Source organism: Callithrix jacchus, chromosome 8, assembly GCF_049354715.1.
Source record: "Callithrix jacchus isolate 240 chromosome 8, calJac240_pri, whole genome shotgun sequence".
Taxonomy (NCBI): Eukaryota; Metazoa; Chordata; class Mammalia; order Primates; family Cebidae; genus Callithrix; species Callithrix jacchus.
In genome coordinates this window covers 88,755,280-88,782,624 of record NC_133509.1, presented here as the reverse complement: position 1 = coordinate 88,782,624, position 27,345 = coordinate 88,755,280, and the positions used below count along the sequence as shown (strand labels likewise).

The 27,345-nt window shown below is 39.0% G+C and overlaps 2 pseudogenes across 8 annotated transcripts in view; one reads left to right on the top strand and one right to left on the bottom strand.

Moving 5' to 3' along the window:
* Window positions 1-27,345, top strand: part of LOC118144943 (keratin, type II cytoskeletal 8 pseudogene) — a 376,247-nt pseudogene that overhangs the window by 161,108 nt on the left and 187,794 nt on the right. The window lies entirely within an intron of this gene.
* On the bottom strand, window positions 23,856-23,933 carry LOC118145178 (U2 spliceosomal RNA; annotated as a pseudogene).

Genomic DNA, 27,345 nt, shown 5'->3' with positions numbered 1-27,345 from the left:
TGTTTAATAAATTCTTTTTTCCTTGCCAGAGTGGATTCTGTTGTTTGTAACCTAAAATCTTCACTGAGACATAGTTTAATTGCAATGCCCAGCATACACTCAACAAATGCTTGCTAAATGCATAAATGGAGGGAAATCATGTAACTGGTGGTGTGTGTGTGTGTGTGTGTGTGTGTGTTGGTGGGCGAGGTGATCGCAATATACTTGTTGAATTTTCGGCATTGATCTTAATCCCTTGAAAACTATCTAGGGGTTTAGTATTGGGGCATTTGTTTTTCTACTGTGACATTGCAAACAATAGGAGCGCTGTGAATGTTACAGAAATCTTCTCTTCCTGGGTCCGCAAGGTAGGTGGTTTCAAAGGCAGGAGTTTCCCGGCTCCAGGCCTCCATCTGGGAACCAGACTTTTCGGGTGTCCGCGAGGGGCGTGGTTTCAAATGCAGGAGTTTACAGGATTCGCGCCTCCATCTGGGAACCAGAGGGGTTTCAAATGTAAAGTTCTTTGCTAGGTTTCCCCCATGTGCTAGGTAGAGAAATCCAGGTGGGCTCCTTTGTCCTGCAAAAGCCTGCAAAAGCTCTGAGAGGAGGGGGCTCTGTAACTCAAAGTTGTGGACCAAGCAGCCAATCAGATATGTGAGTCAAAGATCAATCACTCCAGAGGAAGTTTGAGAGAACTCTCACTGGACAAGAACATGAATGGGGAGGAAATAAGGGTTAAAACTCCTGCTGCTCCCTCCCTATAGGATTCCTTCTTTGGATCCCCTCCCATGATAGCCTGGGAGCTGTCTTTGTATCTATCTAATAAATTGCTTTTCTGCAAACCTCTTTGGGTCCAGGATACTTATTCGAATGGCAAACTCACTGTGCCTCTGGGGCTTGTTTCCCCATTCTTCAGGGTAAGAGAGGCCAAGAACCTCTTCGGATGGGGGAACTGGGAGCATCTTTGGACCTGTTACATTATTATGTCCCTTCTTCACCTTGTTTTTGGGGGCTCTTACTAAAGATATATGAATAAGTTTGTATTAGTTTTTCCTCCTCTGTAACTAAGTGGACAAGTTTTCTTCATTTCTGCTTGTCAGAAGGAAATTTGGAATATATGAGGCCTGAGGTCAACTTTTAAGTTAAAGTCGACATTTATTTTTAGTGAAGACTATACCTGCAAATTGCTGCATCCTTTGAGAGACATTAAACTGTGGGCCTCAGAGAGGCCCAGGATCAGTGGCTTATCTTACCATTTTTGTTTAATATTTTAAATGTACTTTCCTACTTAGAAAGGGTTATTTAGAAATTGGTCTAATTTAGTTTTCTGTCTCGTGGTGTTTAATTCAGGGATTAATTCAGCGATATCAGATCTTTGCTCGCAGCTTATTTTTTAGGCCCTAGAAGACCTCAAAGAATAAAGTTGTATAACTGAGTATCATATTAGATTTATCACAGAAATGATATATAAAAGGAGATTTATATGTTCAGTCAAATCCTTATTTGTCTTAGCAATTTTACAGTTCTGTTTGAGCATCCTTTGGTTTCTTGGTGCATGTCCTTGAAGAAGAGGTTGCAACTAGAAATACTATATGAAATCTATACTAAATAAATTTGGAATTCTACTCAAAAAGAGGCAGAAAGAGGCCAGTGAGAAGCAAGGAGGGAAACTGGATGGTTACATCCCCACCTCTCCTCTCTCTCAGGCCAAAAGGGAGGCTGACTTCCCTGGAGGGAGACACCCACTCCAGTGCAGTCCCTCCTGAAGCATAACACCAATGCCCTCCTCCAAGTGAGATGTCCGTATGGTGGAGTTTTAAGATGACCTTCTTTATAATTTTTTTGTGTTCAAACTTGTGTTAATTATGAGAAATTTCACCGAATAGAACGAACACACATGAAAGTGTTGTGAAGATTATTTTTCCCAAGGGAAAAAGGTGAACTGCTTTCCTTGTAATCACACATTAGGATGTTCTTAAGGATCGGGCTTATCGGGAAATGAAACATTTAAAAGATAACATTGACACTTCACTTAAATCTCACTACCAGCAGTGTCAAATTTTTGTGGCACTTCTCTTTGTCAAGAATTAAGGTTGATATGGCAAGAAACAGATTTTTGTTCTTAAAACAAGAGCCGCTAAGCAACCGCTATTATCTGTCTTTTGTTACCAAATTTTGGGCAGATAGTCACCAGATATGTATTTTGAGGATCGCTCTCATTTTTTTTGGTGCTTCGATAGCACAGTAATTGCTCAATATCTGTTTATGTCGTTGCCGAGCCATTTCTTCTCTCATTTTAAATCTGGCAGCGTAACTACAATTTTGTAATTACACTGCAGGGTCAGTGTAATGGGAAATTGTATATGACTGTGTTTATATAAGAAGTGCAATGGAAATAAATAGTAATGTCTAATATTTCTTTCTTGGCATATCTGAATTAGATTCTTGTTAATTAGTCATTTCTTTGGGTTTCACCTCTGGAAGAAGCCTGTCCTGGTCAGTGGTTGTCATAGAAACAATACTCTGCCTAACTTAGAAGTAGGCTGCTGATATTTAGGGTGGGTATGAACAAAATATGTTAATTTCATCCACCAGGATTCTAGAAGCATTAAGGCAACTGTTGTGCCAACACACTATTAATCTTTGTTTTGTGTAAGTGTGTTCTCTTAGTAGAGTGGGAAAAAAAAAGGAAATATCCTTTATATTTCAAGGATAAATTGTGTGTTGACACTTGTATTCTATCTTAGATTATAGAATAAGCTTCTTTTAAGGAATCAGACTTTTTATACCCCAAAGTGCTTGAAATGATGTATATAACTATAAAAAGTTTCGGGCCGGGCGCAGTGGCTCAAGCCTGTAATCCCAGCACTTTGGGAGGCCGAGGAGGGTGGATCATGAGGTCAAGAGATCGAGACCATCCTGGTCAACATGGTGAAACCCCATCTCTACTAAAAATACAAAAAATTAACTGGGCGTGGTGGCGCGTGCCTGTAATCCCGGCTACTCGGGAGGCTGAGGCAGGAGAATTGCCTGAACCCAAGAGATGGAGGTTGCGGTGAGCCGAGATCGCACCATTGCACTCCAGCCTGGGTAACAAGAGTGAAACTCCGTCTCAAAAAAAAAAATTTTCAACTTTGCCACTTCCTACCAGGATTTTACTTTGTGCTCTCCAGTAAAATCTGATTTTGAAACTAACTTGTATACACATTTTTTTTTTTTTGAGACGGAGTTTCTCTCTCGTTACCCAGGCTGGAGTGCAATGGCGCGATCTCGGCTCACTGCAACCTCCGCCTCCTGGGTTCAGGCAATTCTCCTGCTTCAGCCTCCCGAGTAGCCGGGATTACAGGCACGCGCTACCACGCCCAGCTAATTTTTGTATTTTTAGTATAGACGGGGTTTCACCATGTTGACCAGGATGGTCTCGATCTCTTGACCTCGTGATCCACCCGCCTTGGCCTCCCAAAGTGCTGGGATTACAGGCGTGAGCCACCGCGCCCAGCCTACACATATTATTATTGCAAATGATGCTACATACAGTCAATCCTCTGTGTCTGTGGGTTCCATATCTATGCATTCAACCAACCATGGATCAGAATTATTCAGAAACATTTCGTCTGTACTGAACATCTACGGACTTTTTTCTTTGTCATTATTTTCTAAACAATACAGTACAATAGCTATTTTCATGGTGCTTACATTGTATTAGATAGTATAAGAAATCTAGAGATGATTTCAAGAATACAGGAGAATATTTGTAAGTCATATGCAAATATTATACCATTGTATGTCAGGGACTTGAGAATCCATGGATTTTGGTATCTGAGAGCGGTCCTGGAACCAATCCCCTGCAGACACAGAGGGACAACTATATATCATATCATGTAATATGCATAATATTTTAGTATGCTCATGTTCAATCTATTTTTTGTGTGGCTATTTGTACTTACATGGGTACATGTGTATGTATTAAAAATGTAATCATGCTATGCTTGGTGTTTCATAATTTGTGTTTTTCTACAATACCATGATATTGCAAGTATTTTCTGTTTTATTAAATATTCTTTTAAAAACGTGATAATGCTCTAGTATAAGCATGTGCCAGATATTGTTTATTCAGTCTCTAAATGGTAGACATTTAGTTGTTTTTGAAATATATTGAAAGCGCATCTCTGATTATGTTATAGGAATAAGTTCCTAGAAATAGAGTTGGTGGGTCAAAGAGTATATACATTTTCACACACATTGCCAAATTGCCTCTAAAAGAGTGAAGTAAATGAAAACTCTTACTAGTAGTATATATGTATTTATTTCTCTCTATTCTTGTATATACTGGTTATTGCTACATTTTAAATCCCTAGTAATTTAACAGGTGGCAAAGGAAGTATCTTGTTTTTAGATTTGCATTTTTGAGGTGTGATAATATTATCTTCTGTGTTATGTTTCCTAGAAACTCTTAGTTCCTCCTATTTGGTTTAAAAGGAACAGACAATGTAGTTTTTGCATACACTGAAAGCTATGTGTACAAAGTTAAAGCTATGATTGAGGAGAGAATTCACAGACCTATGATGTCTGACTGTTGAGATTTTCCTGTAATAAATACAGGCTGCTTCTTTGGTTATATAAAATGGGCCACTTTAATATTATTTCTTAACGAAGATCTTAGAAATATACAGTCTAACTGGATAGGCTCAATGGAAAATTATGCGGGGATTTATTGGGCTGCTACCCAAGATATATCTGTGAGTTCAAGGATATGTTAAACTTGGCTGAATCCAGATACCAGATAGCAACATCTGAAAGGAACATAAAACCTGTCTGAACATATTTCTGTGTTCCTACTTTTTTCATAAGCCTTTGGCACTTATGTATGTGCACAAGCTTTTTAAGGTTGAAGTAAAAATATACACATCAATGTTCAGGTGTTTTTGGACAATATGCAAGCAGAGGCATCTTGAGATCACTTCTCCATCCCTGATTGCTTTTACTGTGGCCTCAAGAATGGGAAAAGAAATCATTATTCAGGTTTGTCAAATAATGAAATCATTGTAAGGTAGCTAGAAAATGTAGCTGTATTCTTTAAAAGCTAGGAGATCTATATCTTTGTTAGAACTTTGAGATGTCAACCTGCAAACCTCTGCCAGGAATCAATTGATGGCTCTTGAATCAGCAAACACCAGGATTGTATGAAAAGGGAACTATTCTTGCCCTTATCAAAACAGGTCTGGTTGCTTTCCTTGATCATTCCCCACGTCTCCACCAAAAGCAAAGCTAGTCCCTTTTCTATGTTCTCTTGTGCATGTTTCTATTTTGGCACCAGCTACAATGCATACCTTGTATTTGTATTTTCACCAGTCTGGTCTGCCCAGATACCCCACACTGTGAACTTCGTTACAGCAGGCCTTGTGTCTTACCCATTTTTATACCTCAAGTACCTAACATAGTACTTGGCACCTATGGGCACAAATCTATGCATGATTGTTCAGTGATGATTGTTCAGTGATAAGATTATCTGCTTCCAGCTACTCTGAATGTTGACCAGAAAGGCAGATTAGAGCACTTGGGAAGCACAGGCTTTGCTAGGCCTGTGTAGTTTAGGGAATCTGCTGTATTTCACTATGGACTCAAATCCTGCATCACCCTCAGTTTTCTCAACTTTGCTACTACTGAAATACCATAGAGGTTGTAATTTTAAGCAAAATCTCTATTGAGATGTGTTTGACAGTAATAATGGGAAAGGAGCAGATATTATGAGAATCTGGTTAAAATTAACATGCTGTGATGACTTTTAGTTTATCTGTAACCTCAAAGGATGGGGAAGGGACTATTGCAAGGAATTGCAAGCATTTCTGTTATTCTTTTAAAGAGATTGTTATATTCTATACACCCCAGAGCAGCCCTACACAGGGTGCCTCTTAAATCAGCTGGGGAATCTGAGTGATCTAATCAGAAAGTACAATGTCCTTAGTTTCTGTTAGGATTATAAGATGCTTTTTGTATAAAACTTAAAATTTTTAGTTTGGGTTTATCTGGGAAATATCTTTAATAGCTCAAATAACCAGTATAGACTAAAAAAAAGTTCATGGATTATTTATTTTAAAAAGGATAAGGAATTTTAATTTGAATTAGCTTATTACAACAATACTTTATTTGCTGCATTCATAAGGCTTTCAGATCGTGGCTATTTTCTGTTGAAAATAGTCAAAAAAGACTATTCTTTACACCTCAGCACATAAAGAGATTCAATAGATGCATATATTTATTTCAAAGTATCACACCTATGGGTGAAGAATCATTAAAGTTCAATTTAGGTGAGAAAAAATAAACTTTGGTTTATTTCTGAGTCATAAATATGCACCAGATAAATGTGACCTCCATGAAAACTAACTATATGTAAAAATTTCTCTACTTTTGTATTTTCGGTAGCCCATTAGAGAAAAAATGGCAAGTTTGGGGATTTTCTGATCATTTGAATAGGAAGAAAAAAACATTGGAGATAGGCACATTTTGTCTCAGTGTCTACTTTTTATTTGGAGCAGGAAAACTCTTACCTCACATCATATTACACAGGCAAAAATTTTGTGCCTCTGAGTCTGGCAATTGCATCACTCTATGTGTATTTCTTATTTTGGCTGATAGACCATTTAAAATAAATTCTAGGTTCTTACCACTTTTGCATGTGCTTTGATTTTTGGCGCAAGTTTATACTACAGCTACTAAATTGTAACTGTGATTTAGCCCCTCTTGTGAGAAGTCTGTCAGCTGTATTCATATGAGCGGTATGACTTTGGAGGAATAATTGTTGAACTTTTTAGATTGCCATTCCATTTTCATTGCAAACCCCTGCAATGAGAACTCTATAAGCTTTTAGAAAATTTTTTTGAGCAAGGACTATGCAAGAGGGAAGAAGTAGAATAAGAACAGATAGAGCTGATAAAAGATACCAGATAATACCTTAATTATTCAACAGGTCTTAGTCACTTTTAAGCCAGAGATACATATTTTTTTAAAAAAGAGAAAAATCCCAATTTTACTAAATAACATATGGAATCTAGACTATTAGTTTCTGATTGAGTTTTCTTTATCTTTTAGAATTCCACTTCCTATTTCCCATCCCTTGGCCACTGATCTCTCAATTAAAATAACATTTTTCAAAGGTAAAAATATAAAACATTCTTTATATTTCTGTAAAGTTTTGTAAGGCATTATGAATTATGGGTGTAGGTTATCATAAACTATGGGGGAAAATAAACTGGTACATTTTTTAAAAGGGGGGAGTTCATATTTTTTCTTTTTCTTTTTTTTTTTTTGAGATAGGGTTGCACTCTGTTGCCCAGGATGGAGGGCAGTGGCACGATCACAGCCAACTAACTGTAGCCTTGAATGTGGGGGTTCAAGGGATCCTCCAGCCTTAGCCTCCTGAATAGGTATAAGTGCATGCCACCTCTCCTGGCTAATTATTTATTTATTTTTTTTGTAGAGACTGGGTTCTCACTATTTTGCTCAGGCCGGTCTTGAACTCATGTCCTCAAATGGTCCTCCTGCCTCTGCCTCCTAGAGAGCTGGATTATAGGTATGAGCTGAGGAGAGTTCATTTCTGAATATAGGGTTTGATTCTGCCCTACTGAACACAGCATGAAAGCTTGGACTTTAAAAACATGTATAAACAGGGGAATGGCTAAATAAATTACGATGCATCTGTATTATGGAATATTATGCAGCCTTTGAAAAGAACGGTGTAAACATATCAAATCAGGGATAGCAAATTCAGAGGTTTAATGAGCCAGGCTGGATGTGGGGGTGGGGGATATGTGAGCTTGTGGTGCCCTGGTGAGTATAGGTCCCCTGGAAAGGGCAGCTACTACAAAGCTCCTGTTTCTGATTACCCCCATAGGAAAATTGGGTATAATGTGGCTGGATCTTTTCATTTTTTTTAAAAAAATTGAGAATGTCAGCTTTTATATGTTGAAAACAAATTCAAATAATTTAAAAAAGAATTTGTGAACTAGTTTACAACTTCCAGTCTAAATATACTGACTCAGAATGATGCCTGAAATAAATTATTAAATGAAGTCTAGCTATTCACAGAACAATACATATAGTATAATTTTTTTATTGAAACAAAACACTTTCCCCTATTACATGTGTTTATATGTACATATGTGTTTGCAGTTGCATGCAAAAAGGCCTGTAAAATATGCTGAAAATTACACACTTATGACTGAGGAGGAAGGTGTGATGTGTGTATATTTTCAAGGAGGAGACTGGGAGTGTTTAAAGGAGGTTTTTGCTTTTATTCTATATACAACAATAAATTGTATTGTTGATATTTTAAAAAAAATAAAAATGTTTTTTTGTGTGTGTGTGCCATCATGCCCAGCTACTTATTATATTTTTAGTAGAGATGGGGTTTCACCATGTTAAATGTTTTCTTTTATTGTTTGTGTAATTTCAAACTGTTTAAAACTGAGTTTTAATGTTCCATTACCATTTTAAAAGCTTTCTTGTATTATCCTTTTCAGGATATAGACCCTAAAGTAAGGAGAAAGAATAAAAATGCTTTGGAAGATATTTACTTCTGGCCAGGTGCTATGGTGGCCCATGCCTGTAATCCAAGCACTTTGGGAGGCTGAGGCGGGGGGAATCACTTGAGGTCAGGGATTCGAGACCAACCTGGACAATGTGGTGAAACCTTGTCCCTACTAAAAAACAAAAATTAGCTAGGCATGGTGGCGTGTACCTGTAATCCCATCTACTGGGGAGACTGAGGCAGGAGAATCTCTTGAACCTGGGTGGTGGAGGTTGCAGTGAGCCGAGATCATATGACTGCACTCAGGCCTGGGTAACAGAGTGAGACTCCATCTCAAAAAGAAAAAGAAAGAAAGAAAGGAAGGAAGGAAGGAAGGAAGGAAGGAAGGAAGGAAGGAAGGAAGGAAGGAAGGAAGGAAGGGGAAGGGAAGGGAAGGGAAGGGAAGGGAAGGGAAGGGAAGGGAAGGAAGGAAGGAAGGAAGGAAGGAAGGAAGGAAGGAAGGAAGGGAAGAAAGAAAGAAAGAAAGAAAGAAAGAAAGAAAGAAAGAAAGAAAGAAGGGAGGGAGGGAGGGAGGGAGGGAGGGAAGGAAGGAAGGAAGGAAGGAAGGAAGGAAGGAAGGAAGAAAGGAAGGAAGGAAGGAAAGAAAGAAAAGATATTTATGATATTTACTTCTTTGGAACGCAGTTAGATTCATTTATATCTTATGGCATGATAGTCTTTCAAAGTCATTGTTGAAATGGAAGTATTTCATGTATTGCTGTAACAGACTTAATTTTATAATTCTAAAGGAGTATCATTTTATTTTAAATGTATATTGGATTTGTTTTTTCATTAATAAATTGATAGCTCTTGGTCATTAGGTGTGTGTTTGGTCACCTTGATTGATAATGCAATGCTATAGTCTTGATTCTTTTTATTCTGTCAATGGTCAGAGACTTCTGTTAAGTATGGCTGTCTGGGGACTGTGTTTTATCAATCAAGTATTAGATGGATAAATTCATAACTGCTACTGGAAGGATAACTGAAAGTAAATAACCTATTAATTGTTGATTGCTCTATAATTGAACATATTATATAAATGTCTGTACATTGAAAAATTATTTAGCAGAACAAGTTATCTATTTCCTTGAATTTTCTAAAAAGAAGAAAGAAAGAAAAAAGCCCATATTACTTACATGAAAAATATTTGGGAAAACAAAACCATTTATTTCCAATATGAGGTGTATAAAATGGAAATTCCAAATGTGTTTTCTTATTTCTCTGCATTTTGCAATTGTCTATATGCTGCAGAGCTTAAAATTGAATGATTCATAGACAACATGGTGAAATGCTATGTAAGTTCATGCTGCATGTGAACTCTTGTAAATTGCAGTGCTGACATGAACTCAAAACCTTCATCATTCCAATTCATTGTTTGAAAACACATGTTTCAATACCAGAGTGGCAAAACCTCCCCAGACAAAAGTAGCTGCTCTGAATCTACACTACTATTTGTGATTTTAAACCTCTCCTAACAGTTAAATACTTAAGTGATATTACAATCATTCCTCCTGTTTCTTATATCGAATTGTACTGTGGAATTTCATTTAGACCTTTCCTCAGTAAAAAGGAAAAAAAAGTGAATGAAAGTATACCATTCAAAATATTAAAAATGATCTGGGGGAGAGATGGAGGATTGTTTCATTACCCAGGGTTAACTGAATAAGAGGGAATAAAAGAACGTTGTTGCAGCATTTTATTATCCACTCTCTAGCCTAATGCAGTCGTGGGACTCTTGGCAAAACTGCCGCTTTATCGTAAATGAACCGCAGTATGTTGCAGTACTGAAGTGTTTCGGAAGAACAGGCACTCCATTATTTTTGCAGAGATTACCTGCTTCAAGTGAAACCTACACGGAATCCTTTCTGACCTGTTTGGTATTGTGATATTGATAACCAGCCACACTTTCCAGCCCCTTATCTTGCCTTCTATGGGATAATCTTTTCTTCTGGATCTTAATTCTGCTAATAGCACCCTTGACTGGCTGCCAGACAACAAACACAGGCAGGTGAAAAATGAATGGCTCCAGCCTGACCGCTGATAACTTCCAAAGGCTTTTTATTCTCAGAATTCCCTCCAAAAAATACAAGATGACAGGATGCCTGTCAATCGCATTCCTCTTGCTCTGTTCTGCAGGCACCCACCCGCCCCTGGAAGCCCCCTCCCTTCTTACGATTTATTCCTGTAAGGGGATGGCTAATTAATCTCTGCTCTATTTGCTTTTTTCTTCAGTGAAATTTTACTTAAAAAAATTAGAAAGTAATATGTTTGTGTTAAAAGTGAGAAAACACACAGCAGTACATAAAGTAAAATGTTCTTTATAAAGTAAAATATTCTCTTCCTTCTTTATTCCTAATGGTTTTCACTGGAAACAGTTTGGTGTGAATTCTTCCAAACCTTTCTACATACACATAAACATATATATTTTTCCTTTTAATAACAAAATGATGCCATGCTATTCATGTTGTGTTCTTAATATATCATGAAGATCTTTTCTTAATACATACAAATATTCTTCATCCTTATTTTATTGTCTTTGAGATAATCCATATTTGGCATGTAATAGAATTCATTTATTTGGTCACCATTAAGCCTTTTTATTGTTTCCAGTTTTTCTATATCTCATGTGTAATGCATTTTTACTTTTCTACCACAGTTAGCATTTTTTTGTATTTTCACAATTGTCCAAGAATTATTTCTGGTTGCTTTTTTAAACCTCCATAATTTTTGTGTGTTTTGGTTTTGTGTTATTTTAACAATGAGGAACATGTGATATAGCTAAATTAAAGGTAGGGTTGGAGAAAGTAATTTCCCATATAACTGGTTAATATATGGATTTACCTTCTGTCATTCTAAGGTTTACCATAGTTTAAAATGAACAGAACGAATGTGAACCACAGATTCACAAAATCATTTTGGAAAAAATTACTTTCCTGATTTATTATCTGTGGAAATGAGTTATACAATTCTAAAAATTCAGAAAACCCAGAAGTTTTATTCTATAAGCTCAATATGCTACATTGTATAGGACTTGGACTCTGAAAAGTGCTGAAAACAGCTTACTGCCTTCCCTTTGCAGGAGGCTCTGGAAAGCTCATATTAGAGGCAGCACAGGGGAACAATGGCTTGTATACTCCAGAGTAAAATTTTGTACTCCTAAAAAATTCTCGATGCTTCTGTGACCCGCAGACCTGGGCACTGTATCTAACAATGTAGTGAAATCAGTCTCAGAATAAAACTCATTTGGTACCAAAGCAGTGATTTAGGTGGAACATTTGAGCATATGATTATAAGGTAAGTCTTACTAAGAAGGCCTGCCGTGATTAGCTTTGCTGGAATATATAAAAGTATCAACTGTTCCTTCAGGGAAATCATTTTAATAGATAACAGCATGTTGTACAATGTTTCATCAGTGATATTTAGATCTAAATTAAGAGCAGTTGTGAGATGGGTTGCCGATTTTTCTTGTGATAAAAGGGAAATAGTTCAAGAAATATAGACCAGATGTTATCTTAATCCAGACCTCATGTAAAAAAGCACACTATGGGACAGTAATAGTAGTCCATTCTACCTGTTTTTAATTTTCCTACTCTTAGACACCCCCTGTGAAAAATAGATTAAACCAACACATCATTTATGCATCAGTACTAGACTGGGGTTCACTCTGTATGGAATGTACAGATTGACGTTTGTAGCTAGCCATTGGTTTTTGATAAATGTTTTAAAATCTCATTTGGCAGTAGCATTTAAGAGCAAAAAAACCCTTAGACAGTCAATGACTTAGAAGAAAAGTTCACAGTTTGGGGATAGTCCAGACTTTAGTAAAGATTCTTAAATTTGTTGCTCTTTGAGCTCCAAAATCTATCATAAATTTATATGATGTCAGTATCAGAAACATGAGTAATAAAAAACTTCTCCTGATCCTGAAAAGTGCTTCTAGCTCTTTTGTATGCATCCACCTGTGGCCGTGTTTGCATCTGTTGGGTAGGGAAGTGTGGCTTCGTAGGTCCCTGGAGTGTGATATCTAGTGCCCTAGGTGGATATGTGGAGGGGATTGTTAAGGGTTCATTTTGCAGGAGAGGGGCTTTTCAATCATGCTTCTGTCATGGATGCCACCTTACGCGTCTCACCTCACCTCACCTGGGCCTGGGTTAATTGGGGTATTACAGGTTAAAATTTGATTCTAGGCAAGTCTGTGAAAGCTGTATGACCTGTGAGAGCTAGCTCCAGGGTCCCTTACAGCAGAAGATGGCTGCAGGGACCTAGCAGGTAGCCTAAGTGAATGAAGGATGGGTGGATGGAAGACCAGAGGGAGGAGTCAGGGTCATGGTAACCTGCAGCACATATTTAAGGGTGCAAGGGCTACTCAGCTTCAATTTTTGTTATCATTCAAGTTTGCTGGCTAATATTAGTACTTAGGTTTCTTTGTTTTCAGATAAATTGTAAATCTCCATTTTAATGTCAAATATTTTGATTTATTCTGGTAAAATATATATAACATAAAATTTGCCATTTTAGCTATTTAAAATATACTATTTAGTAATATTAAATACATGCACATTGTTGTGAAACCATCTACAGAATTTTTTTCATCTCTCCAAATTGAAACTTTGTACCCATTTAACAATAATTACCCCCAACCCATAGCCCCTGGCAACACCATTCTACTTTCTGTCTGTGAATTTGATTACTCTAGGTAGCTCATACATGTAGAATCACATATGGTTTCATCTTTCATAACCAGTTTATTTCACTTTGCATAATGTCTCTAAGGTTCATCCATGTCAAAGCATGTGTCCGAACTTCCTTCCTTTTTAAGGCCGAATAAGATTAGATTGTATGTATATATCATATTTTATCCACTGGTTCATTGATGGACACTTAGGTTGCGTCTACCTTTTGGCTATCGTGAACAACGCTGCTAGGAATCTCCTGGTTTTTAAAACATGTTGGCCTTGGGAAGCCTGTCTTCAGGCTGGATTGAGGTCTTGGGTGGCCACTTTGTAACCTGTGCCTTAGGAAAAGTGTGAGGCAGCCAAATCAGACTTTTCCTCGAATGGAAAGTAGCCATGTATGGAAAGGAATACTAAAGTAACAATTTAATGGAGTCCCCAGTGGTCCAAAAAAGTGAAACCAGACTGGGATCCTCTTCCTGGGTCTACTTTTTCACAGAGGGAGAATTTGATCATGGCTGTCTCCAGGCCTTGCCTACTTTCTGTTCTCTGGTGCCAAAGGGAGTCACTGTGCTGAATGGAACAATTAAGACAACCCAGGGTCCACTCCCTGGAAAGACCCTTCAGCTGCTGGCAAAACTCTTCACTACTTTTTTTTTCTAGGAGAATCAGTGCTCTTTTCAAAATGTGATATTTCCATTTTTATTTCACAACAGAGAAGCAAGTCTACGAAGTAAGAAAAATGAGCCTTTCGGGGCCGCCCACACAGCTCGGCCTCGGCAGGGGGAGTTGTTCCAAACAGCTTCAATAGGGATTACAACTCAGGATTTACATTTTTAAATAATTAACCTTCTGATCACCAATGACAGAGAGCATTTTAATGACCATTGTTGTTTTAATTGGAGTGGAGGGAAAAGCTTTAGAAAACTGCTTTTTCTTATCAGAATCTAGGCAAAAATGTGATTTTTGTTATTCTGAAGGAGTAAGAAAAATGACAAGTTTTCCTAACCCTAAATTATGTATGCAGATTTATTGTGATCAGAACTGTATCCCCAGTGCTGAATACAATGCCTTGCCCTCTGTAGGTGCTTGGTAAACATTTTTAAATACTGTACTTAACAACTGTGAGCAATTATTATTTGAAGCCATTAGAAAGCTTTCAAAAACGATGAAAACAAAGTGTGGGATGAAAAGTACATCTCAGTTTATGTGTTTTAAATATTCTTTCCAAAATCTATATATTTGCTTTTAAAACAAAGACTTAGCCAAAATTAGCTCTTAATGTAAAAAAGACCCCGTCAGTAGTTGCAGCAGGACATACAGGTTAATACTGAAAGAGTGTTATTAGTAATGACCAAAGACCTTTAGCCTCCTGTCCAAAATTCTGTTTTACTGTATAGAATGAGAATGTAAACTCTATCATGTTGGGCTATTTAGTAACTTATTAGTGCATTCATCTTTTCATCATTTGACAGGTGGAAGTAGTAGTTCAGTTTTTAGTTTTAATTATAAGGGATTCCAGATGTAGAATGCTATACAAATTAAAACCAGAGCTGCTCATATGTCTTTTCAAAGTAGGCTGACTTCAAGGTATCTGCTTTTCATTTCAAAATGTTATTAAAGCTATTACTAAGAAATTCATAGTCTTAGCCTGTTCCAATAATTGACACCTTTAAAGTGACTAAACAGATTTAGAATGTGCAGAAAAGTAAATTTGTCTTAGAGAATGACCCTAATCATCTATTTCCATATAATGGACAAATCAGTGTCTTTAGAACAAGCCTGGGAGTTGATGAATTAAGCTGAAGGGTTCCCCTCTTCCCTCACTGTTTCTCAGTTTTACTTTTGTCTTCCCAATTAAATCTTCCTTACAGATACTTGCAATTTAGGAGTGAAGATGGAATGATCTGTGTTTGCCTAAATTTATGGTTCTTCAACTTTATTTTAGCCCCAAGGAACAAGCAGAAACATTTTCATGGAAATGAAATAACCGAAGCCAGAAAGCTTTTACTTTCTATTTACTTTGATAAGCAATTGTGGGGAAGTTCTGTCCACAAAAACTCCATTACCCGTTTCCTAGCTGCTTGTTCACCGAACACCTACAAAAGCAGTTTCATAAACAGCAGAGATTTTCAGTAATTAGAAAGATAGCTGGCTGGGCAGCTAAATTAGAGAAATAACTTGTTTGGTGTAAACCGAGCCTGTTTCTGAGGCAGAAATGTTAGGCTTTTATCCTCTGGAGTGTGATTGAAAGGGTGAGAAGTTAATTTGGCAGCCTCGCTTCTATGGTTTCATAATGTTTCTCCCCACCCCCTCCCTCCAGCCCCAGCGAAACCCGGGGATTGCAGCGCTTTGCGCCTGCCCTCAGGCGAGGCAGGACCGTGACCCGAAACGGAACCCCTCTCCCCAGGGCACATTCTGAGCAGCAACAGCTTGGCTCAAGTGTTTCTTACGAACAGCCGTCGCGAGCACTTGATCTAAATCATGCCATTTCCTTCACAGCATGGCACAGTTAACAAGTCAGTGCACCAACACAATCTACAGATGGCAGTTCAAAAGGTGCGGGTCCCCCCAGCAAGATAAAGGGCAGGCAGTTCCAGGGGGATGCTCATTACGGGAATGCAGCCGGGGGCTCCGGAGGGGTGTGAGCGCCGAACTGGGCTACGGATGGGGGGCGGGCCCGGGGAGGGGGTACGTCAGCCAGCCCAACTCTGAAAAGGCATGCGTGTCTTAGCAAATCAAGTCAGTGTCGGGAGAGATATTACTGAAGTAAAGTGCAAACAGCTTGCAGGGAAAGGATACATTGAGCCTGGGCTGCGTCCTTCCGGAGCGAGTGGGCCGGGAGAGGAGTGAGGGTTGACAGGGTACGGCACTTACCTTGTTCCATTTATCTGCAACTCTGGCAAGTATAAGGCAATTTCCTGAGCAAAGCCTCCAACATCAAAAGCCATGCGGGGAGCTCCCGGCGAAGGCGCGAGTCCCCTGGCACTGGGGAAAGCGCCCCGATCCGCGGAGGGCCCCGGTCGCCTTCCAGATCTCGGCCTGCGCTACTCCTCGGCAAATTACATTAGCGCTAATGTCCAGCGAAGAATCTATGAGACATATTGGGCCTTTAGACTTCAAAACAAGCCTAAATTGGAACCACATTGCGGGAATACTTCTTAGCTAACATTTATATTACTTCAGTTACCAAATCCAGACTAAGTCCCCGGACTCGGCAGGGGAGGACATAATATATTAGGAAGTAAGAGGAGGGTGTTCTCTTCTGGTCTCCTTTCATGAAAATGTGCAAAAACTTGCCTCGAACTAGCGAGGAAGTGACTACAAGGCCTTAAAATGTGGCCGTCCAGCGGCAGATGTGGGGGTGTGGGGGCGCTCCCTGCCCTGGCCAGCCCCATCTGTGAGTCTGCCGCGCCTTGGGGGGCAGTTGCAGAACCTGGAGTCAGGCTGCGGGGAGCAAGGGTCAGGTGTCAGGCAGGCAGTTACACACCTAGAGCGAGATTCTGCAGGGCGCGGGGCACTGTTAGAGGGTGAGATCTCCGGAGACCCAATCAGCCTCGCCTATGCCGATCCTCGTAAGCAAATCTCTTTGGGAACCCGCAAGACAGTGCTTTACCACGAATTTCAGGCTCGGGGAAAAAGGAACGCTGCTGTGCTGCTCTTTTTGAATTCTGCCGAAGCAGCCAGTGAAGATTTTTCCTTTCTGCACTTATTTTAATGTGAGCATACTAAAATGGATAACATTCCTGCAGCTCAGAAATTTCAACAGCAGGACTGCCTAAGAGGGGGCAGATGGTGTCAGCGATACTACTTTTACAGGCTATACAGAAAGAATTCAAATTTACAAAGAGTGACTTTGGGTGATTCTGTTGTCCAGACTGGCATTCATGCCCCTGCCAAGCGGTTCCCCCATGAGCTCCTCTTCTCTTCCATTTTTATCACCCCATCCCCTACCCCCATGAAAAGAGGAGGTGTGGTGGGGAAGAAATGGGAAGTAAAGCTGGAGGGTATCAGCTGGACAGTGTAAAGTTCAGGTTAGGTGGAGGGGAGCTTTAGTTCTAGCTGCACTTTAGGGCACTCATTTCACAATGAGTCTCGCCTATTAAGAGCTCCTGGCACCATAATCCAGGAACTGCAACCATTGCCTTTATCAGGTTCCTGAATATCCTTCCACAAAAGGAGAGTTTTCAAAGTTAGAGAGTGGAAGTCAGTGGCCTCATACACTGCTATGAGCTTCAGGAATTCTCTCTCCCAAGTTTATTTTGATTTGGTATCTCCAAGAATTGGATATGACTTTGGAGAGAAAAAGTCATAATTATATATACCTGTAATTGAACAGTATTTTGTTGTTGTTGTTGTTTCATTTTTCTTTTGAGAAGAGGACTTGCTCTGTCATCACCCAGACTGAAGTGCAGTGGCATGATCTCAGCTCTCTGCAACCTCCACATCCCAGGTTCAAGCAATCTTCCCACCTCAGCCTCCCAAGTAGCTGGCACTGCAGGCGTGTGCCTGCACGCCTGGGTAATTTTCCCATTTTTTTTATAGAGATGGAGTCCCACCACATTTCCCAGGGTGGTGTCCGACTACTGGGCTAAAGTACCTGCCTGCCTTGGCCTCCCAAAGTGCTAGGATTACAGGTGTGAGTCACTGGGCCTGGCCTCAGTGTTTGTTATGTCAGAGGCCCACATTTGCATCCTGTACCTTAGATTTGTTATCATTAGGGAAAATTTCATTGACCATTTCTTTCTTGATTTTATTTGGAATTTCTACTAGGACATATAGAAATTATCAGTTGCTTCTTGCTTGGTGTTGAAGAGGCTATCTAAAGTACCTAAGCCGGACTCATTGGTACCTTGATGTCTAACATGCAAATTTATGAAAATTGGTCAAGGGGCAGGACTAACTCTGTTTCCCATGGAAATGAGCGTTGGTAATTTAAATAACAAGTGCTGACTTACTGTGGAAAATAGAAACAAATACTAAATGTGTTTACTACAAACCACTGTGAAGTACATACCGGGAAGACTAGAAAGAATGGAAATTTAAAAGACAAAAGAGTAAAAGCAAAACTCAGAATTTGCATCAAGTGAGTTTTACTTTTTAAACTATCACTTTAAGGATTAAGCATTTATACTAATGATGCTGCTATTGCTGAAAACATTCTTGGAAATGCTCATCTGAAATTACCCTCAGACCCAGCTTGCTGCTCCAACTAGAAAGCTACTCAAGAAATGAGCTAATTTGTTTTATGATGGCACCTTGCCTTTATCCATTTCCAACTCTATTATCCACTTTGACCATTTATTTAACTGATTCGAAAGACTTCATCCCAAATGAGCTCTTCGAATATCCGAATACAGCCTCCAAGAATGAACATCGTTTTTTACAGTGAGAGCATTCATGAGAAAGAGACCTCATCTTTGAAGGTAAGTCCCGAAGTGAACATGTATAAATGTTTTGAGCGGCCGAGCGCGGTGGCTCAAGCCTGTAATCCAGCACTTTGGGAGGCTAAGGCGGGTGGATCACGAGGTCAAGAGATCGAGACCATCCCGGTCAACATGGTGAAACCCCGTCTCTACTAAAGATACAAAAAATTAGCTGGGCATGGTGGCGCGTGCCTGTAATCCCAGCTACTCAGGAGGCTGAGGCAGGAGAATTGCCTGAACCCAGGAGGCGGAGGTTGCCGTGAGCCAAGATCGCGCCATTGCACTCCAGCCTGGGTAACAAAAGCGAAACTCCGTCTCAAAAAAAAAAAAAAAAAAAAGTTTTGAGCAAGGGAAGCACCATATTCTTTGTGCTATTAAAAAGTATGTTTATTATATTTTGTTCATACCTTTTAGTTAATGAAAAAGCAAATCATGAATCAAATGAAAGAATTGGAATAAAAAACTTCGAGTAACCTCTGACTTCCCCCTTAGGGCCTTCTAGTATTTACTACGCTGAATGTATCAGTTCTGATGTGACTTTAAAGTACAACTTTTTGTTAATAAGCACCAATTTCCATTGCATTTTTTCTATCATTTCCTCCTCACCAAAACAACAACAACAAAACTTTGAGAAATTTTGCAGTTCTATTGGGGTTATTGTTCACCACGATTTACCTTCTACATTCCTCTTCCTGTGGCCTGTGACTTCCCCTACCTCCAATATACAGCAGTGTACTTTACTGAATTGCTGAATTTGAGCTTGACCATGTGATGTGTTCTGGCCAATGGGAATGAGTGGGTGTGGACCGAGCAGAAACCAGTAGAACCGTAGCCAACCCACAGTCCTCATGAATATGAACAAGATAAATACATCTGTTGTAAGTCATCGATGTCTTGAGGTTGTTACTATAGCAAAATACAGATATACTGGATATAATTTTGTAATATATCTATACAGGCAGATAAAACTTAAGTTAGTGACGCCATAAAGAAAATCCTCAAATTCCCCAATTAATCAGGAAAAAGAATATCTAAGGAATCATATCCAGAACTCCAGATCCAAGTGTAATGGTTAAAGAATTCCACAAGGATCAAAGTTAGTGCATTATGTTTATTGGGGAAATATTTGTGAATAGAGGGTGGGCTGGGCATTTCCAATTATTAAAAATGAGCTGCAAGCGTCCAGATATCCTATCTGATAAACAAGTATTGGCACTTTAATGTGGTAAGCAGCATGGACTAGCAATAGAGTTTTCAAGACGGGCAGTGTGTATTTAATATAGGGGTACAAGTTACATGATGATTTCCAGTGGAGATGACCTGAGTATAATCATCAAGTTACCTATAGAAATAGCATGTAAACTTGGAGAAAGCAACATCAGTTCATCTTTTCCTATGTTTAGGCTTGACTTTAGTTCCTTGGGTTCAGGAATGAACTGATGCAGGAATCTCTGCATATTCCTATTGCCTTTCTCTGACTCCAGCCCGTCTTTTCTGGTTGGGCTATAAGTAAGTGATTACTATTTTACTTTGGTATAATTTGTAATTCCTTGGGCTGCTTCTTAACCCTTTTATTGTTTATCCCAAGAATACTTGCCTGTGGGGCTTATGGCTGCAGTGTTTACCCTGAAGTAACTTTGCCACGAGATATCTTTAATTATTATTTTCCCATCATTCTAGTATATCAACTTTGGAAACGAAAGACATCATTCTATTATAGCATTCTGTTTTTAGTAGCGGTATTTCCGTTTACAAAATATTGTAATTCTAGATCACTGAAAATGTCAAATAGGATTCCTCTGTGTGATGTTAACATCATTCTCGAATGGGTATTGGCTGAAGATTCATTTTATGAATTCAATTTTTTGCCGAAATAGACAATTCTGATGATCTGTTTAGAAATAACTCCAAGAACAGTTTTTATATTTTATTTTCACACTGAAAATCAGTCAGATTTGGTTCAGCCTCAAGGAGCATGCTTATGTAAAATTAAATGAGTGAGCTGCACTTCTTTGTTTCTAAATGAGAAATTAAAGGCAAAAACTCAAATATTATTGGACAGATCTCCTAGACTAGAGTACCAATTTTTTTTAGTCATCTATGATATCTCAGCCTGGGGGAATAGCAAAAACTTGGAGGTTTAAAATGAAACATAGCCTTCATCTCCAAGGCTTGATAGATGACATAGCTTCAGGGGAACGTCCAGGTTCTTTCTTGTGTGCTATTCTTCCCTTTAATAGATAAAAGACATGTTTTCTCTACTCTATGAAATTGAGCCATTTTGTGGCTATAAACCTAATGTTTAAGACTTGGGGCCAGGTACAGTGTCTTATGCCTATAATCCCAGCACTTTGGAAGGCTAAGGTGGGTGGATCATTTGAGGTCAGAAGTTTGAGTCCAGCCTGGCCAGCATGGTGAAACCTCATCTCTACTAAAATACAAAAATGAGCCAGGCATAGTAGTGCATGCCTGTAATCCCAGTTACTGGGGAGGCTGAGGCAGGAGAATTGCTTGAACCCTGGAAGTGGAGGTTGTAGTGAGCTGAGATCACACCATTACTCCAGCCTGGGTGACAAAGCAAGACTAGTCTCAAAAAAAAAAAAAAAAGACTTGGCTGTTGAACTGATATGTTCAACATTATAATAAACTATAATGTTCTGGGCTTACATATTGATAACATAAAAGGATTTTAGAAAAGCATCTCTTAAAATTTCGCTTTAACCCTTTGGGTTGAAGATGTTTATAGCCTATTAACTGGTATTTTCATTTTAGGTAGATGATAAGTTAGGCCATAGGAATTTGCCATTTTGTAGGTCAGAATTGTTGAATTTTGGCAATTTCATATGATTCAGTCTAAATATCAAAGGATGTTAAAGTGTCAAAACATGTTTATCAAATATGATATCCCGATGCTTGCAGTTCATTTTAAATGACTGGAAATGCCCAGACCACTTCTAGTCACAAATATTTCCCCAGTAAACACAACGCACACACTTTGATCCTTGTGGAATTCTCTAAATGTTTTACTTGGATCTGGAGTTCTGGATATAATTCCTTAGTGTTTTGCTTCATGTATGTAAAAGAGGCAAAAATATTTATTGCAGGATTGTTTGAATAATTAAAAACCAAAAACAATCTGCCTGAGGTTAGGAGAATGAATAGAATATGTTAAAACTACAAAGTGAATGAACAATAGCTACATCTATTAATTAATCTATTGTATTAGTCTCAGAGAGATAAGATTAGTGAATTAAAGCAACTTGAAGCCGGGCGTGGTGGCTCACACCTGTAATCCCAGCATTTTGGGAGGCCGAGGTGGGTGGATCACGAGGTCAAGAGATCGAGACCATCCTGGTCAACATGGTGAAACCCTGTCTCTACTAAAAATACAAAAAATTAGCTGGGCATGGTGGTGCGTGCCTGTAATCCCAGCTACTCAGGAGGCTGAGGCAGGAGAATTGCCTGAACACAGGAGGCGGAGGTTGTGGTGAGCTGAGATCGCGCCATTGCACTCCAGCCTGGGTAACAGGAGTGAAACTCCGTCTCAATAAATAAATAAATAAATAAAGCAGCTTGAAGATATGCAGTATGATACAATTTATGTAAAATTTAGACACACAAATAGTAATGTATACTGATGTGGATACATACATATTTAGTAAAATAATACCAATATTCAGGGGAAGGGCCACTGACCAGAGCAGAGAGGAATGGGCTTGGGGAGGTAGCTAATATGTTTTGTTTAAAAAGATCCAAAGAAGCCCTGGAAAAAATTAAGAATTTTTTATTTTGGGGGAGAGACATAAAGATATTAATGATATCATTATGTCTTCTGTGTGTTACAAATATTTTGTAATAAAACATTAATTTTAAAAGGCCTCTTTTAATGAAACCTGACTTACAAACCTATTGCCTTGTTTTGGAATCCTATTCTGAAAACTAAAAGTTGAGTACAAATTCTTTATTTCTTCTTACTTTTCTGACAAAACAATTGTACTTCACCACAGTAGCAGGTGGATGCTTTAGGCTGACTAAAAGAAAGTCATCTCCGTGGAAATACAAAATTTAAAAATCACTTGGTATTTTCAAACACAGTACTCCAGTCACCCCATTGCATCAATTTTCTTTTACTGCAGGAGCCAACTCTTTCACTTATTCTAACTTGCCTTTTGCATTTGCCTCAGTAGATCTGAGGCTTATGAATAATCAACATCTCAGAATGATGCGGAAACATTTTAGCTTGGAACTGAGGGAGAAAGTAAGCCCCTATTTCTATAACAAGATTGTATATTTTGTTCTTGACGTTTTGATGCAGTGTCAGCGGGAGAGCATCTCTGGCAAATTTAACCAAAATGGGCATTCCATGCAAATGCAGGATAACATTTCATAAATAATCTTCTATGAATGAGCAGGTCTTAGGGCTTACATAAGATGTGGCTCCTTGGCTCCTGTCTCTGAATTCTGGATGGACATCTTGAAGCTACTCTGGCCTCTAAACCAGTGTCTGTGTCAAAACAGGGGATGTATCAATTGGGTTATTTTTGGCATGAGGCAGCCAGAGAGCCTTGGATCAACTGGCTTAAACCCTATGGAGATGTATTGCTTCATGTTATGGAAAGGCTAGAGGTGGGGTGGTCTCTTGGGTGTGTTCCTTCAGAGGCTTAATGATGTCATTAAGAACCCAGGTTGTTTTCATCTGTATCTTCAAGCCCCCTGGGCTGGCTGCGACCTCAGGCTAGTAGCAGACAGCTGCATTAGCAGGAGTCTCATCTACTGAGGTCAGTGTTCACAGTCAATGAGACTTTCTTAGGAATGAGGAAATATTTTCTAGAATTTCCTAAAAAGCAAACTTTTCCTCACATCTTATTAGTCAGAGTTTGGTTGTGTGCTTATTTCTGAAACATTCTTAAAAGGCAGACTGGATTATCTTAGACTGGTTGAGCTTAGTCTTGGACCATGTTTCCAGAAGGAACATGGCTGTGCAGAGAATGAGTGGCTAATCAAAGAAAGGAAAAAGGAATAGATGGTGGGTAGACAACTAGCAGTGTTCGCTACTGTCGTCTGGCATGTGTCTGGGGTTATTTCTTTTACCATAATCTTCATTAGATCACTCTTTAAGATGCTGCACTGCCACTAAGTGTACCAAGTAAAATGTGTGGGCTTCTAGATCATCTTTGTGATGCTTAATTTTCTGCGGAATTTGACTGGACCACAGGGTGCCCAGATATTTGGTTAAACTTTATTCTGGTGATTCTACACTTGATCTTAGCCAAAAGGCTGAGAAGTGATATTCTGGGTGATTCTATAGGATATTTTTGGATGAGATGAACATTTAAATCAGTAGATTTCATGATGCAGATTCCCCTCTCTAATGTAGGTGGATCTCATCCAGTCAGTTGAGGGCATGAATAGAACAAAAGGCTGACCCTCCCCTGAGCAAGACAGCATTCTCTCTGCCTAACTGCCTTTGAACTGGGACATTGTCTCTGCAGATTTTGGACTTGCCAGCCTTCATGGCTGTATGAGCCAGTTCCCTAAATCAATCAATCTATTATCCATCCTATTGGTTCTGTTTCTCTGGAGAACCCTGACTAATGCAGTCTTCAAGTCCCCAACCTCCCTAATATCCAGTTATTCTGTCATAAGCACCTTCTATATAGGACCTGCCCCCTGCTTGGCAGGAATTCCTTAAGTAAAACTCAGCTCTTAAAAGCAAACGAAATTACAGAAGGAAAAAAAAATGTTCCTTTATGTAGAGGCATTAGCATATTTATTTCCATCATCTTAACATTTTTTAAAAAATTCACCTTGTTTATATTTTGGGAATTTTTTTCAGTGTACATTCACTTGCCCAATTTGAGATTTTAGGAATATCTTCAAGAATTTTCCAGAAAGTGTTTCCATTTTGGCAGCAGCCACCTTCTCTTTTTTCTTCCTGTGAGTCAGATGAGATACTTGCCACATTCCAAAGTACTCATTTGCTTTGTGAATGTGCTTGTTGTGGTGACCAGAAAATTTGTTGGCTGAGGGAAAAAAAAAAAACTTTTATTTTGTTGGATGGGGATGGAGGGATGGACAGAGGAAGAAGAAAGGAAGAGGCTTAAAGGAAAGAAGAGGAAATCCGTGGACTATTTTGAGTCTTCTGTAAAAGGAATAGAAGAGAGGAATGCTTTATTTTGGCTCCCAGAGAAAATTTCCCAGGCTTTGTGCAATGAAAATAGGGTCACCAGTTGTGTTCCCCTTTGTCAGTTGCATACCCCTTTCCTGTTTCTTTCTCCAAACACAAGTCCAAATTAAAATCCCAGATCTGCCTGTAATCCCAGCGCTTTGGGAGGCCAAGGCAGGTGGATCACGAGGTCAAGAGATCGAGACCATCCTGTTCAACATGGTGAAACCCCGTCTCTACTAAAAATACAAAAAATTAGCTGGGCATGGTGGCGCGTGCCTGTAATCCCAGCTACTCAGGATGCTGAGGCAGGAGAATTGCCTGAACCCAGGAGGCGGAGGTTGCGGTGAGCCGAGATCGCGCCATTGCACTCCAGCCTGGGTAACAAGAGCGAAACTCCATCTCAAAAAAAAAAAAAAAAAAAAACAAACCCCAGATCTGTGATCTTTTTCACTGGATGTGATAAGTCTCTCCTGCTGTAGGGAAGTCTGTTCTGAAGCAGGAGGAGCCCACTGCATTTGCCATTGAGTTTTTTCTATAACGAGACAGGCCACTCATAGTAATTACATAAGCCACCTCCTGAAGTCAGGAACTAGAAGGATTTTTTCAGTATTTGTTTGAAGGAGAGCAGATAAGCAAGATTTTTTTTTTTCCTCTGGTTTCATCGGGAATTCTTATAAAATATAATTTAATTTAAAAAACACAAACAGCTTTGTTTTTTCCCCCGAAGTATCATTCCTTCCCCATAACTGAATTAAGACTAACAAAACAAAATTGTAGCTCTTGCATTCTTGCCCCAGCCAAAGAACTTCAGTACCGTCCTCTTTGCTTTACTACCTCCAGTGAGAAGTGTTAGTGAACAGGTCAGGCCTGGGCCCCTACAGACCTCTTGAAACTGCCTCTGCTACTTCTCAGTGGTGAAACCTCAGTCAGATTCCTTAATTGATCTGAAATTCAGACTCCTCTTTTGTAAAATGGAGATAGTAATAATGTCTATCTTATTGGGTCCTTGTGAGATGCAGCACACAGTGTCTGTGACACCAAATGTGTTCAATCAAAGTTAGATACATACAGATCTATATTATAATTGTTACGTGAGCTTTATTAGGAGGACTGTCCTAATAACAAAACCGTAGTTTAGCACTGACTCTCTGCACTGTATGTCCTAAGGGAGTGCAATTTTGAATGCAAAAGTTGTTTCAGGTTCAGTTTCAAGAAGTCGTATTCATGGATGATTGCCTGAAAGATGTGGAATCCCTACTTTCATTAAAATATTGTAAATTTTACACTTGATCAAGTAAGACCATCAGGGAGCACTAAACCATGATTAGCTAGATACTATTCTCAACAGATCAAAAAGAGGGCAGAAAGAGGTTTGTCAGATAGCCAGGCAAAAAATAGAGTTTTAGTGAAGTAAAGGAATTAATGCTATCTCAACTTCTCAATGTTTATCTATTATGAGAAGGACTGCATGTATAGTATATCTGAGAAAGGCAGGCTGATATGGGAGTTGCTAAAGGGTGAGAGTTAGAAGACAAAAGAAAACAGTCTTAAAGGTAGTAGTCACCTACTTTAAAGAAGAGGAAAGAGGAGGATGTAACAGTGGTCTTAGTGGTGTAATATGTTGATTCAGAGTAAGAAGCAAACTGATAACATAATTTTACATCATAAGTAGTATCTGCTACCTAGTACACACTCAATAACCTTCCACAGGTGACTGAATGGCACACAAATTCCTGCTATGGACTCCCTAGTATTTGAAATATAAAATTATGAGAAGAGATTGCTTTATTTTCATGTTATACCTCTTAGGGTTTTTAATCTTCTGCCCAACATTGAGTATAGAATTTTGAGTTCTGCAGTTTGCAGTATAGGCCCCTAGAATAATAATTTGAACATTGTCATGACATTTTTCTCAGCTATCCTTGACCACACTGAATCAAGAAATTAATATTAAAAAGCAAAAGCAATTTCTTCTCTAAAGTGAAGCAGATCTAGAAAGGCAGCTGTATGTATTTTACTAGGCTGAACGCCGAATTTGAGAGAAAGAACTCAGTTGAATTTTAAGTTATTTGAAGGACTTCAAGCTCATTAAAAATGTTTTAGGTTCTGCAAAAGCCAAAATGTATTTTGCCTCAAGTGCTTTTTCTCTTGGCCTTTAAACTCTGATGCAGTTGAGGAGAAATTTAATCTGCGTGTTTGTGATTCATTTACACTTAACTCATCCCTGTGTGGTTTCTCAAGAGCTAGTTGGTGTTCAGTAATCTTTGGAGCCTTTTTTTTTTCTAGACTGGGAAGGTGAATTTTGCCCAGAGTAAATGAATTCAAACCCCAAAAGGTTCAGGTTCAGTAGGAAGCTCAGAACCTGTAAAGTTCAGGTTGATTCCACATTTACCAAAAATGTTCTCCCTCCTTTTCCTGTGGGGTTCACACAGCCCTTTGCCTTGGATTTTGCAGAAGTTTGCATATGCAGGTCCCTGGATTGATATTTGGCTATGCATTCTTGCGTATCTCCCTTTCACAGCTGCTCCACCC